The sequence below is a fragment of the Peromyscus leucopus genome, chromosome 6 (assembly GCF_004664715.2).
Source record: "Peromyscus leucopus breed LL Stock chromosome 6, UCI_PerLeu_2.1, whole genome shotgun sequence".
NCBI classification, from domain to species: Eukaryota; Metazoa; Chordata; class Mammalia; order Rodentia; family Cricetidae; genus Peromyscus; species Peromyscus leucopus.
The window spans coordinates 9,299,341-9,312,937 of record NC_051068.1 but is presented as its reverse complement, the minus strand read 5'-3'; the positions used below and the strand labels follow the sequence as shown (position 1 = coordinate 9,312,937).

Below are 13,597 nucleotides of genomic sequence, written 5' to 3'. Positions count from 1 at the left end.
ACAGTTTTAATTAATATAAGTCTCTGTGTGTTTATTTGGGTCTGAGCGGCTGTGGGCCTAGTCAGGACTGAAGAAAACTCCAGCTACACTGGGTAATGAGAGGGAAGGGGATTTGAGACTGAGAAAATGCTGTTTTCTCTGCCTGGGCTGAAGCAGTTTGTTGCAGAGGGAAATGTACCATCCTAGGGGAGTAGGGTTTTAGCTATCACCCTGCTCTAACTATGAAAATGTGGGCAAATGGCTTCCCTTCTCTTGGCCTTGGTTCTTATTCCTGTAAAGTGAGTTTGTTAGCTTAGACAATTTGTATTGAACACAGGTTGGCTTACAGGCAGAAGAAAAATAGCAAGAAAAGAAAGGGAGAGTCAGAAACAAATGGTCTCAGCATCCTAAGTGTGCACAGACCGACTTGACTGAGACGAGAAATCTCAGACCGTAAACTTGGATAAATTATTCGAATTTAGCTGTGGCACAGATCGCACTGGAGCTCTGAAATCTGTGAGTCTGTGTCTGATGTGCTCGGGCACAGGCTGCTTCATCTTCCTGAAGGCTCTCTCATCTAGAAAATGGGCTGTGATCATCAGTACGCAAGCACAGACAGCATATTATTTACAAAATCACCCGAGATTAAGATGCCGTCTGTTCAGGCTGTGCCTCCATAATCCTTGTCAGTCTGAAGCGAAGAGGCAGAGGAGGGTACGTGAGCTGGGGCCAGAGAAGCATGCCAGCATGCTGTGTGCTGCTTGTCAGCATTTCTAAAGAGAATGCTCTCATGTGGGCACAGCCAGGGACCTGATCTGTTCCAGGCTGCAGGGAAGGAAACATCTTTCTTTCTTTTTCTTTCTTCCTTTCTTCCTTTCTTCCTTTCTTCCTTTCTTCCTTCCTTCCTTCCTTCCTTCCTTCCTTCCTTCCTTCCTTCCTTCCTTCCTTCCTTCCTTCCTCTATCTCTTTCTTTCTCTCTTCTTTCTTTCTTTCTTTCTCTCTTTCTTTCTTTCTCTCTTCTTTCTTTCTCTCTCTCTCTCTCTCTCTTCCTTTCCTCTTCTCTCCCTCCCTCCCTTTTTTTCTTTTTCTATTTTTTTCTGAGACAGGGTTTCTCTGTGTAGCCCCAGCTGTCCTAGAACTCACTCTGTAGATCAAGCCGGCCTCCAACTAGCAGAGATTCACCTGCCTCTGCCTCCCAAGTGCTGGGATTAAAGGTGTGCATCACCATGCCTGGCTGGAACCATATCACAATAGCAAGCAGTAGAAAGCTTAGAGTGTCTTTGGTACTTAACATCATTCTGTCACTGGATTATGTCAGGTGATGAGTGTGATTCCTGACTGCACTGCAGGGCAGGCAGAGCTCATCATCAGCAGAGGCCCAGTCCTTACACAGGAGCTAACTGTGGCTGACCACACTCAACTCAGTGTCTCAGGATGGTAGGACCTTCAGCTGTAAACAGGGAAAGGAGCTGTCCGAGATGATTTCTGAAGTTCCTTCTCATTCTAATGCTGGACTCTGACTCTGGTGTCTGCTGCAAACTGGCCTTTAGATTTGGCTCTGACTGTGTCCCAAAAACTCCTATTAAAAACCCTATTCCAAGGCTAACCTCCAGGCTGCATGAACAGCCGCCCTAGCTGCAGTCAACTCTCTCGAGACTCCTTCCAATAGGCTCTCCTACCATTCCCAAGGCTGCACCTCAGTCCACATGTGTGCCATCGCTGTTTACATGGCTGGAATCCCCATAGTTCCCACCTCCTCAGCAGTCTTCCTTCTCACCTACCTACCCAAGAAAACAGTACAAATCACCCAGACTTTAAAACAACTGTCATGTCTTCTGAGAAGGTGAATTCTTCTCTGGTCTCAAGAAACTCCATCATAGTGTGTATTACAGCATGTGACATGTGTATCCAGCTGCTGCCGCCCATCATAGCGTGTATTACAGCATGTGACATGTGTACCCAGCTGCCGGCCGCCCATGCCCGTCATAGCGTGTATTACAGCATGTGACATGTGTACCCACGCCGCCTGCCCATGCGTGTATACAGCATGACGCCCACTGCCGCCCATACCACTGCTGCGTCACTGCTGGGATCTAGAAGGAAGGGGCCCAAGGTCTGGTTTTCCAGCTAACTCTGCATCATAAAGAAATGCCATAAACCAATATTTCTTCAGTAAACTGTAAAGAAGGTATTTTTCAGAACTACGACCTACTGCTTTGGGTCCTAAATCCAAACCTTTAAATTAGGCCTCACATCGTGCTAACTTATTAGGACTCTGACTCTGTTGAAACTGGAGAGGGCTTCTTGTAGAAGCTCTTAGAAGCTGATTTTATTCTTTCCTGTAAAATTTCCGTTACATTTATTTGTTTTTGTATGTGTACATGTGCACTCACTTATGTTCCAGTTCACATGTGCCATGGCATGTGTGTAGACTCCAGAAGTCAGTTTTTTTCCTTCCATAATGTGGTTCCCTGGGATTGAATTCAGGTTGTCATGAGTGGTCTCTACCCACTGAGCCATCTTGTCAGTCCTAAGGGTGATTTTAAAAATACTGATTTCTGACTTTTTTTTAAAAACTTCTTAATAAAAATCACTGGGAGCCTGGCAGAGCTTCCGAGTTGTTGTAAATTTCATACAACCATGGATGGATCTCACCTCCGGGAGACCAAGAGTAAATTCTCTCTGTATCAACAGATGATTTGGGGCCATGAGCACCACAGAGTTTTGAACAGTCCTTGTGAAGGGAGGAGAGTGTGTCTAACATTTTGCATGGAACAAGCCTTATTTTGAAGGCTTGTTTTGTACACTGTATACTTGGTGAATTCTCTCTCTTCAGTGTCTGTGGTGGTTTGAAGAATGGCCTCATAGGCTCATGTATTTGAATGTCTAGTCACCAGGGGTGGCGCTATTGGAAAGGATTAGGGGTGTGTCCTCATTGGAGTAGGTGTGTCCTTGCTGAAGGGATTTTGTCACTGGGGGTGGGCTTTGAGGTTTCAGAAAATCATGCCAGTCCCAGACTCTGGAGATCAGGATGTATCTCTCATTACTTCCCCAGCACCATGCCTACCTGCGTGCCACCAAGCTCCTCACCACGGTGACAATGGACTAGACCTCTGACAATGTAAGCAGACCCCAGTTTCACTCATAAGCGTTCCCTTGGTCATGGTGTCTTCACAGCAGTAGAACAGTGACTACGAGAGTGTCTGTGAAAATTGATAATGCCTGCTAGGGAGGTAACAGTGCCCAGCCTGAGAACTATTGGTTTCAGAAGAGACCAGGAAGCCTCCCGCACAGGCACAACTTTCCAGACTAGCAAGTGTAGGTCCTAGATTTTCTCAATGCTAATGGCATTGATTTAATTGATGACCCTAGTTCAGAGTTCATTACAAAAGATAAAAACACACCTTTTCCTTTACATAGGTTTCATAGTCTGTGAGAAGCTTGAACAGCTGTTCTCATTGGTCTTTTTGTAAGATGAGGGACAGATTCTATAATCTGTGTGTGTGTGTGTGTATGTGTGTGTATATGTGTATGTGTGTATGTGCATGTGTGTATGTGTGTTTATGTGTATGCATATGTGTGTATGTGTGTGTGTATATGTGTGTTTATGTGTATGTGTGTGTATGTGTGTTTATGTGTATGCGTATGTGTGTTTATGTGTGTGTATGTGTATATGTGTGTGTATGTGTGTATGTGCACGTGTGTGTATGCATATGTGTGTTTGTGTGTGTATGTGTGTTTATGTGTATGTGTGTGTATGTGTGTGTTTATGTGTATGCGTATGTGTGTTTGTGTGTATGTGTGTGTATGTGTGTGTATATGTGTGTTTATGTGTATGTGTGTATGTGTGTGTTTATGTGTATGTGTGTGTGTATGTGTGTGTATATGTGTGTTTATGTGTATGTGTGTATATGTGTGTTTATGTGTGTGTGTGTGTATGTGTGTTTATGTGTATGTGTGTATATGTGTGTTTATGTGTATGTGTGTGTGTGTGTATGTGTTTATGTGTGTGTGTATATGTGTGTTTATGTGTATGTGTGTGTGTGTGTGTATGTGTGTGTTTATGTGTATGTGTGTGTGTGTATGTGTATGTAGGACAGAGGTCAACCTGACGTGTTTTCTTCAGTCACTCTCCATCTTGTTTTCTGAGATAGTCTCTCATTTTTTAGTCTCTCGTTTTTCTCCAACTTGATGGTTTGGCTAGGCCAGCTGGCTACTGAGCTCCAGGGATGGATCTGCCCGCCTCTGCCTCCCTAGCACTGGGACCACAAGTGATGCCACCACACCAAGCGTTTATGTAGATTCTGAGGACTGAACTCAGGGCCTCACGCCTGCCTGGCAAACACCTTAGTGACTGAACCATTTTCCCAGAAGACAAAGAAATCTAACTCTTAGAGAAGTTCAGTGATGCTGGCTCAAATTTTAGAGCCAGGACATTTTGAAGTTGAGAAGGAAACCAGACATACAGACCATCTCACATGCCAAAAGGAACAAAAACCTGCACAGACAAGCTGGCTTATGCATCCTCTAATTGACTTTTGGTGAGACATGGTGCTATTGTACTAAGTTGGAACACACACACACACACACACACACACACACACACACACACACACACACTTCCCATCAGCGCTTCCTCAGTTGCTTGATTTGCTACATTAACTTCTGAGTGACCATTAGCGGATACAGAACACATTAAAGTCCACAGTCACAAAGTTCAGTCCGTATCTCAATTATGACTAAATTAGTGACAGGTTTTATTCTTGACCGAATCTCATCTCTAGAAAATGATTCTCAAAGACGTCTTGCTCTCTGCCCTAAAAGCTGTTTAGATTGTTACTCTTAGTAAAAACTTCCGAAGCAGAGGCTGGAAGATCCCACTAGACAGTGAAGACGTCAGGGCTGACTTTTGGAGCGTAGATGGTGCTGGCTCCTGTACCACCACACACAATGACTCGTGATGCCGCTGCCCACGTTTTCCGAGGGAAAGGCACAAGAGCAGTCTCCCTGCACACAGGAGACTGGGGAGCACCAACCTGCACTGCTAAGGGATTGGAACAACTGGGCCATGGCATCAATTGTAGAAGGCGATAGGCCATCTCCCAGAAAGACATGAAGATGCCCACACCACCATCAGACCACAGACATGGATTCCATAGACTTTCCTGGTTGCTTATCCATCCAGAAAATGAAGGTAGACACACCGGAGAAGGCACTTAGGTGTGAAGGGCTTAAAGACAACACTAGTTGTTTTAGAGAATCATGGTCTTCGGTGTGTTGGGGGAGATGCAGCCCGGGGGCTAATAGCACACACTTGTTAGATGTATGAAATTGATAGGCTGTTTACTTTGGATCCAGGTTTCCTCAGCTTTACCATAGGGACACTCTTCTTTTAGGGATATAGTCAGTGTAACTAAGCATTACTATCATCTCAATCATTAGCATCATCACCCTTATGGAGTAAAGAATTAGGATGAAATGCCAGTGGTTCCAACAATAATTACATAAAAATATGAACTTTGATTTTGTATGTATCACAAAGCAGAGTACAGATCCTGAAGTCCTTGGTCCTTGGCTTTATCTAAAATCCTATACTTCCAAGACCAGTGAGATCGCTCAGTGGGTAGAGGCACCTGAGGTGGATTAGGCAGAAGGAGAGAACAGTCCTCTGACCTCTACACACACATAATGACACATGTGTTCACTCCCCCAACACACACACTCACACACACAGAGGGAGAAATAGGGAGAGGAGGGAGGGAGGGAGGGAGAGAGAGAGAGAGAGAGAGAGAGAGAGAGAGAGAGAGAGAGAGAGAGAAACAAAAATCTGATTTTTCCACTTTCTACTTGGGTAAAAGTTTAGTAGAAGGAACTAATCTTGCTGCCTAAATGAGTTGTCATGACTAATGGGAAGATATATGACGTTTAAAGATGTAGTGGGTGTAGAGAGAGGAGCCCGTGTCTTGCTTCCGCCTCTGCCATTAACTTGGATAACTGCGATTAGCTTAAATTTCTGTGGGTATAAAGTGAGAGAGCTGGATTATGTGGTTGTTACAAAATACCAGTATAATGATAATTTAGTAGAGATAAAAATCTCTGATAAACAATGAGTGAAGATAAATTAGGATGACCATTGTGTCTGCAGAATGCTCAACACCTGGATCCAGTTGTTTTTTATTTATTGCTAAAACAAAGGGGATAAAAAACAAAGGGCTATAGAAACCAGCCTGCTCACTTGTAATTTGGTTTACTGGGTAAGAGTATTTTTCCTTTGGCAAACGGGAATCAATTAAATCTGAGCATTTTTTTTAATTGACCAGCTGGACTAGAATATATTCCCCAACACCCTGCAGTAAACACCCTCAAAGGCAGACCTCGTCCTTCTTGAAAAAGGGTGCTCTCCTGTGACCAATCAGACTGCAGGGCTCTCCAAAAGCTAGTGGCTGTGCCTCCACGTCACACTGTGCTGCTTCTGAATTCAGAACAATAGCAGTTCCGGCACTATTGTGAACGCTGGCCTAAAGCTCTCTCAAGAAAACAAGTGGAGTGGAAAACTAGAAAAAGGCTGTAGACTACTCCGTCTAAGCTCGGAGCTTATGATGTCGCCTCATCAATCCAAGACCCCGTACCTCATATATGTCCCCTGTCCTTTGAGAATGCCAAAATACGTATTTCTTAGGAGCAGTCTGTCTCAGCCATTATCACCTCCTGTGACCCACTGAGGGTCTAGGAAAATCAGAGTAAAATGTGATGGTCTGTGTTTGTGTCCTGTTTTATTTGTTAAAAGCTTGTACCATGAAAAACACCATTTTTTGTTCTTTCTGTGTGTGTGGTGTGCATGCATGCGTGTGCACGTGTGTGTGTGAGGGTACACACACAGGTAAAGGCCAGAGGCTGATGTGGCATGTCTTTTTCTCTTGCTCCCCCGCCCTAGTTTTTGAGAGAGGATCTCTTACTGAATTTGAAATTCACTGATGGTCAGCAAGCCCCGGATCTCTCTTCATCCCCCTCCCCCAGCTCTGAGATTGCAGGCACATGTCACCATGCTTGGCTTCTACATGGGCCCCGGAGACCAAATTCGGTCCCTCATTCTTGTGCAGCAAATACTTTACTCACTGAGCCTACTCCTCAGCCTGAGTAATATTCATTTCCTTCTTCTTCTTTCTTTCTTTCTTTCTTTCTTTCTTTCTTTCTTTCTTTCTTTCTTTCTTTCTTTCTTTCTTTCTTTCTTTCTAAGATTGATTTTATTTTATGTGTAGGAATGTTTTGCCTACATGTATATCTGTGCACCACGGGTGTGCCTGGTGTCTGCAGAGTTCAGAAAAGGGAGTTGAATTCCTTGGAACTGGAGTTAAGAATGATTGTGAACCACCCTATCAGTACTGAGAACTGAACCCAGGTCCTCTGCGAGAGGTCTGTCTCTCTCACCAGAGCTGTCTCTCTAGCCCCCAAAACTCATTTCTTGAGAGAGGATTGGCTAGCTGAGTATATGGCCAGTAACTATATAACTATATAAATAATAACCTGAATTCAACAAATACTTTTCAGTACCAATGTGCCAGGCTCTAAGAGCTTCAAGTACCCTTGCCACCTTGCTCCTGTGCCAGGACAAGACTTTCAATTACATTATTGATTAAATGGATGATGGCATACTCTCAAGAGCAGTGTCAGAACTAAACTTTCAATTCTCTGTTCCTTCAATATAAAAAAATCAGAGAATTTTAATAATTAACAGAAATGGGATACTGAACTCTTTTCAGCTCTGGGTAACAGCATTTCCCCTTTTAGAAAATCCAGGCCCATCCACAAAACAAACACTTTGTACGATTTGAATAATTGACACTCAACTAAAGTTACTTACTACTTAAACAAAAATGATTTACTAGGTCAGGGTCATCAGTCTTTCATAATATAGTTTTCCTTTAGTAATATAATATTATGTGTAAAAAGGACCTGAGAACGACATGCTCGGCCACCACCTGGGACTAAGTGTGTCTGAATGATCTTCCTGGCAGAGCATGTTGTAAGCCACTACCTATCTCTGCCAGACTGAAATTGCTAAGGAAGGAAGTGACCTGGCAGAGTCTGATGCCTTTTAACCAATCTCACCTTCATTTCCTGGGTGTTCTGCTGATAGAGAGGAAGACAGCAGACAAATCAGCAAATGGCTTCACTGAGTCTTCAAGAGGAACAACAGCTCTAACAAACACAATGGAGCATTATCTGACTTTTTACAGAAAGTTGGGGGGAGTGGGGTGGTAGTGGGTAGATCTATGAGGAGCCGAGGGAAGGAGTGTGGGGAAGGCAGTGAATATGATCAAACACATTGCATGCATGTACGAAATCCCTAAAGAATTAGTATTATATATACTTTAAAAAAGCAATCATCTGCTGGAGGAATTTTATTTACAGGCTTATCTTCTATGGAATCTGAGTCCTGTGTTAGCCTAGTGTTAAAAGAGGGGAAGACCTAAGTATCAAGTGTGAAAACAAGCCATGGCTGCATATAAAAAGTACTCCTACTCGAGGAACGGACAGCACCAGGCAAGGTGCAGGGGTAGGCACTAAGCAAAGTTGGGAGGCCACATAGCTGGATTCTCAAGTTCTACTCACGGCTGACACAGGTTTCACTAGAGAATCCATGTTGCCAAAGCTCCTATCTAAGGCCAGAATACTTACTGCAGCTCCAAGAATTCAGTTGAAGAAATAGATTTTCGCCTTTTCTTTTGGTTTAATCAATGCACGAAATAGAATTACCATTGTTCATACTCACTTATGAAGCTCAATTCACTAGTAATAAAACATTTCTTTTAAATTATCCCTCTCACCCATTTGCACTGAGGAATACCCACAATACATTTTTTTTGTGTTATTTCTGAATCCTTAATGTCACAGCAGTTTTCTTCAAGACACTATGACCCTTCAGTTAATGACTTTTTTTCTGAGAAGAACATGTTCAGGTTCAAATAAACTAATCTACAAACAGTGCACAGTTTCTATTAATAGAACCTAACCAATCGGAAATCTAAGCAATCAAAAATTCAAATCCATCATTCTACTTTTCAATGAAAATGAAAATAAAGTCAAAATGCATTCAAATGAAAGATTAAAAACACCCAGAAGCTCTTCAACTTGAGCTACCCTGTTTGGGCATAGTCTGTACCACATGTGTATGTAATAATCAACAATTGCATTCAGCCACACTCCTTAGAGGTACCTTCATCTAGCTGTCTCTCAGTCTTACTACAACTGTTTGGAGGTAGTTATGGAAATCCCATCAATGTTACAGATGAAGGAAGGGGGCTTTAGGAAGGTCTATAATGTCATCAACTGGCATGCTTACCACTGGTTCCAAGCCATCTATTATTTCCATGTTTATCACAAGATACTTGCTAAGATAAGGTAGACACCCATTACTAAGCTGTTGTACTTGAATTCTAGACAAGAGTAAGGTTACTTCTAAGTTGAAATTCAGAAAACCAAACCAAACCAAACCAAACCAAACAAACCAAACCATCAACCCACATAGAATCCACGGCAAGCAGACTGCTGAGGCCTCCAGCTCCTTGAGCAGACATGTAGCTCCTGGCTAGCTGCTGATCACCCTGCCCATCTTTGGGCTGCTAGAGACATAGGAGGTACAAGTATTCTTGTCTCCTTCCTTGTCAGGAGCTTCAAAGAGAGTCTTAAATCCTTAATTCTTTTCAATGCCTTGTCCTTTGTTGCTGTGAGGGTTTTTCCCCCACTCTTGGAAGTGGCATTGTCCAACAGAACCCTCTGCGATGATGGAAAAGTTCTGCCCCTTCCAATAAGGTAGTCATTTGTCACTGATGGTTATTGAGCACTTGAGATATGAGATACTGGTGTCAAAATATTTTAGTTACAGTTGGACTTTAAATGGGTTATGTAGCTAGTGACTACAGATAGAGAGGTTCCAGACAGTTTATGATCATGGTTCACAGGACCCAGAATACCCCTTCAATAGCATCTTTAGGCTTATGAAGTTATTTAATATGAATTTAATATGAGTTATGCCTTAACTGGACCTAGAAGGGGCAGAAGTAAAATGTTGGCAATAGCACTAAGAAGGCATCTGGGGCTCTCTAAGGAAGGGCTAATGAACCCATCTGCATTTCAGTGCCACTTGGATTGAATTTGAATTTTTAAGCTAAGTTTTGGAGCAAGATAGAACTATCAATTCAATGTAAAATGTCTACTCTGAAACATGGTATGTACTCTCTTATAAAGAGGATATTAGCTGTAAAGTGAAAGGTAATCATGCTGTGATCCACAGACCCAGAAAGACAAATGTGGTATGTACTCACTTGTGAGTGGATGTCAGTTATAAAGTGACAGGTAATCATGCTGTGGTCCACAGACTCAGAAAGGCTAAGTAATAAGGAGGGCTTAAGAGGGGATGCAAGGATCTCCCCAGAAAGAGAAAATGAAATAGATTTCGTGGGTGTTCTGGGGCAGGTGAGGTTGGGAACAAGAGGAATGGGGGGAGAAAAAACTGGGAGAAATGACTGGAATGGGGGGGCATTTGGAGGATGAGGTGGAGACCTAGTGCAATGGAAACTCCATGGAATCTACAAGAGCAACCCTAGCCAAGACTCCTAATGGGGACAAGAAGTCTGAACCAGCCACCTTCTGTAACCAGGCAAGGCCTCAAATGGAAGGACTGGGACACCAACTCAGTCACAAAACCTTTGACCTACACTTCGTCCTGCCTGCAGAGTGTTTTGGGACCAGAGCCTAGCAGAATCCCCATCAAAGAGAGCAGAGAGACTTCATCCAGCAACTGATGGGAACTGATGCATAATCCCACAGCCAAACGTCAGGCAGAACTTGGGGAGTCAAGCAGAGGAAAGGGAGGAAGGATTGGAGTAACTAAAGAGGTCAGGAAGACCACAAGAACATGGCTCACAGAATCAGTTGGCCGGGACTTGTGAGGGCTCGCAGATCAGGGAGCCTGTAGAGGTCCGACCTAGATACTCTGTATATATGTTATGGCTGGGTTGCTTGGTGTTCTTGTGGGATTCCTAACAGTGGGAGTGGGGAAATTTGCTCTTTTTGCCTACTTATGGGACCCTTTTCCTCCTACTGAGTTGCCTCATCCAGCCTTCATGTGATGGTATGTCTCTGGTCTTATTGTAGAATATATGTGCCGTGTTTGGTTGATGTTCCTGGGAGGCCTGCTCTTTTCTGAGGGGAAATGGAGGGGATGTGGATCTGGGGGAGAGGAGAGATGAGAGGAAGGCTGAGGGGAGGGGAGGGAGAGAAACTGCAGTTGGGATGTAACATATGAGAGAAGAATAAAAATGTCTTCTCTGCCAGTGCAGTCATTATGGCTACAGGAATCCAATGAATGAAGATGAACTTGTACTCCAGGCTGTTAAAACGAAGCAAGGAGAAGTGAATGAGATGTCAGAGTCTGCCAGAATGACCAGTAATCACAGGATCATCCCTGATGAAGCTCTATACTTGGGAGAACTGGGAAGACCCCAAGAAATGATAGATGAAAGGACTTAACATCACGCCTAGCTTGCGGAAAGCATTTTATAGATACTAGCACTTCTAGTGATCCTTATGTATGCCTAGGTTATTTTGTAGCCCTCTTCCAAGTTCCTCTGAAGTCATGGGGAGCTGCTTGGAATTATCAGTTTTAGGGAAACTATGTTGTTGGACGAGGTCAGAGTGATCTAGACAACACGGGCATGCTGTGGACAGCCACAGCACCATCCCTGTTTGTGACTGCTTTATAGGAAACGTGTCACTGAGAAGGACTGATTGTCTCTCAGGTACTCAGAGGCAGACAGTACTGGAATAGTAGAACCAGAAGAGGAAAATTCTCAGAGAAACAGTATCCAAGAGGACTGTCTGTATGTTAGACATTTGTGATATATCGGGATGCTAATATCATCTAGGCTGGTGAGCCACAGGGAGCATCTGTCCCCGGATGGGAGAAGTATCTGGGTACGTGGCATTTCGGTTGAGTTTTCAGGCCTTGAGGCTTGGTGGGAAGGGTACTGACTCTGGAACACATTTTCAGGATTTAAATACTAACTTTTCAATTATGTGACTGAGAAGGGTGACTCCTCCAGGCTCCCAGTCTCTTTTCTGTCGAACAATGGTCCTGACTATTCACACCATTCTAACTCTAAGCACAAGTCTAAATATGAAGGCATATGTGGGTTTCTGGATTCAGTGTTCTAGTTCTTGTCCTTCCAGGAAAGCCTGCTGGTTTAGCCTCCAACCTGTTTCTATAAACTTGGAGCTCAAGTTGTGTGAACAGTTGTAGCAAGCATAAAACAGTTGGAGGGTGGGAGTGAGTGACAGCGGGTAGGTAAACAGATTAAAGAAGAAAGGATTAGGAGAGAGCAGTGTGTGAAAGGGAAAGTGCCCCCCCCCCGTTATCTGCTGTATCCCCACTCCTCATCACAGCCGATGAAAGTCAAGTACACGATCAAGACATGAAAGCGACTTGGGCATGGAGGTAAGCAGCAGAGAATGTGACTCCAACCCCCAACCTCAGCTTTTTCATTTGTGTTATAGGTATGGCTCAGCGCTGATGTGAGGTTTAAACAAGATGACAATGTCTAGCAGACTGTGTCTGCTAATATGACTGTTCAGCAAATATTCTCTTAACTTGCACATCCCCCAGTTGCCTTACTCCTTTTTTCACCTTACCCACAAGACGCTGGTTAAAAAACAAGCCTACTCTCTGCTAAAATTGATGTTTGGGGGATGTAAACAACATGTGGTGGTGAGGGAAGACGCAGAGCAAAGACAAGTCATAACCCCAAACAAGGCGAATCCAACTCCCTTTAAATGAATTCACTTGTTTTTCTGTATCCTCACAATTCTCTGGTTCCTGAAAGCCACAGAAGTGTTTTTCAGGACAACATCCCTAACTGCTTTTTCAACACTTTATGGACTGGAAGACTTGCGTCAGGCAGAGTGAGGCATCATCCAGTTACCAAGTCACATCCTGGAATTTCAGGGGGGCCTTGTTCTTCCACCCAGAACAAGTCTGGGGAAGCAGAGAACTGAGAAGGCAATGGAGCCTCACTTGTTTTCTACTTAAACAGCGGACGACGCCCTTTTACGGTGATTATATCTCAGTTGCAGGGAGAGCTGGCCAGCCCGGGATCCCACCAGTTCCCGGTATTTACCTCCCAACAGACAACTTTCAGCACCACGGACAGCGCCCCGCCTCTCACCCGCTCTCTAGTGCTCTCCGCGACCCGGGAGAGGAGGCAGGGTATCCCGCATCCTTTGGCTACTCGGTCCAGTTACTGCCTCCGCCACACAGGCGAACATCCTTTGAGCCTCTTGACTCAAGATCTCAATGAACCGAGTTTCGCACACGTAGCAAGATTAGTACCGAGGACAGGCGACAGCCCTGCTGCTCCTACCTCCCCTCATCTTCTCTTTCCATCCCTTCTGAGTCATTTGGCAGCTTCGATCGTAATATAAAATGCACATTTGACGGGGAGGAGGAGTGACTCAGGGGAGAGAGGAGGCTCGGGGCCACGCCACCCTACTCTGCCCCTCGGAATTCGTGGGGGACTGAATGTGCTTTGGGGCTGCGGAAAAGGCCAGACTAAAACAGGCG

The 13,597-nt window shown here is 44.2% G+C and overlaps 1 protein-coding gene across 2 annotated transcripts in view; it reads right to left on the bottom strand.

Moving 5' to 3' along the window:
- Positions 1 to 13,597, bottom strand: part of Slc7a14 (solute carrier family 7 member 14) — a 122,710-nt gene that overhangs the window by 108,221 nt on the left and 892 nt on the right. The gene's annotated exons all lie outside the window — the stretch shown is intronic.